Consider the following 1,975-nt stretch of genomic DNA (forward strand, 5'->3'; position numbering starts at 1 on the left):
GACTCGCACAACTCGAAGAAAACACTCAGGAAATGTGCATCGTGCACGTAGGAGAGAAACGAAGGCAATCCTGGGGGTTGTCAATCGCTGGACAGTGCGGGGGTGACGCAGAGGGACTCACCTGATACACCTGTGGGAGGCACATCAAAGGCCCTGACCTGAGTCTCAGAAACTCCACCTCCCACCTCCTTCCCAAAAGGCCACACACTTGTTTACAGTGTTAGCAAAGGGACCAGCCAAGGAGAGAAGACCAGGCTTAACAGGTGTACCTGCTCCTCATGTGTGTGGCCATGGGCTTTTATTTGGGAGTCCTAAGTCTGACTCCCGGCAGATCCATAGCCACACTGAGCAACTTGGAGCAAAGTACACAAAAATACTAAAATCTCGTTGGCCCACAGAGGCAAAAATCTTACAAGTTCAGCTCAGCGTGCAGTGTTGCCTTGAGGCAGGAAGCCAGAAATAACTAGGTACGTTAAAGAAAGTTCCAAAATATGGGAAAGTCGCTGTAAGGTCAGTCCATGGACAGGTGAGATGCTTACACAATCAGAGAAGTGTGGCAGGACCCTACCTGCAAAGACTAGGTAAGTGAATGGTCTCAGACACCAGAGTTCTCCCAGCTATTACCTAAACAGGGAATAAGTGACAGAGGTGAGGGTTTTGCTGTCTTGTCACAGGTTCAGGGACTGTTTAGAAGCTCTTTACCTACTTGTAGTCCACTTGTGAAAGGTCTGGGATTTAACCTGGGGTGGTGCATACAGGAGGAGGAGCCTGCAGACTGCATTCCAGATAGGAGGGGGACAGGATTTCTTTCCACATTTTTTGCCAAGGTACCTCCAAATGATCAAGTTTCCTCCACCGGTAAAAGTTATTTACTTGTGGAAATTTTAGGGGGAAATCACTTCAACCATTTCCAACCATCATGAAGACATGGAAAATTACACTTTTCCCTGCTGCAAAAGATATCTTTCAACCTTTTGTCCAGTCACATAACTCAAAAACATCTGAACTTTGAAACCAGAGGCTTAGCACATGCTGTCGTCCTGTCCCCAATGAGGCATTTCAAGTTTTCAAACTAAAAAAAAAAAAAAAAAAAGCCTTGAAATTGAGTGGGAATGATTCACTTTAGAAATGCGTCAGTGAGCACCAGCTGGAACGGAGCCGGTAAACAGTGCCTTCAGCCTGACCATGGGGTCTGGGACCCCACTCATGAAAGTGTTTCCAACAGCTTGCTTCATACTTACTGCTAAGGAAAAACATTTTCTTTATAGCAAATCATGGCCAATCCAAACTACAAATGTAGCCTTAGGTTCCCTGTTGCCATATTTGAGAAACAGACTCATGCATTTGCATAGATGTAGTGGAGTTTCTGCAAAGTCTCCTTTTATTAAAGTGAAGATTTTGTCATTTTTGACTGTTTATTGTCTCTTAATCATAGTGCACAGTTTAAGTGGTCTGTGTCCAAGGTGTTAAATAAGGATCCATGGAGAGATAAGTGAACCTAAATTAATTCACATTTTATAGACACAGAGCTACTTTCCCACCCCTGACCACTAGAGAAAACGTTTACTACCCAATGTTACATAACACAGTCCTTTTGTGATCAAGTGTGTAAAGGCTACTGTATATTACATGGGTCTTTCATTCTCCTGGATGACAAGAGTTCCAGGAGTCAGTACAGATACAAAATCCTCTTATTTTGGGGAGTTGAAATAAGAAACTACTTTTACTGTTGTTTGTTATTATCCTGTCTCTATGTGACAGGTGGCATTACAGTGTGTCCGTAAAGTCATGGTGCACTTTTGACCGGTCACAGGAAAGCAACAAAAGACGATAGAAATGTGAAATCTGCACCAAATAAAAGGAAAACTCTCCCAGTTTCATACCTATTCAGTGCAGTTTGATGTGGGCTCATACACAGATTTTTTAGGGCTCCTTAGGTAGCTATCCCGTATAGCCTCTACAGACTCATCACTGA

This window comes from Saccopteryx bilineata, chromosome 1 (assembly GCF_036850765.1).
Source record: "Saccopteryx bilineata isolate mSacBil1 chromosome 1, mSacBil1_pri_phased_curated, whole genome shotgun sequence".
NCBI lineage: Eukaryota > Metazoa > Chordata > Mammalia > Chiroptera > Emballonuridae > Saccopteryx > Saccopteryx bilineata.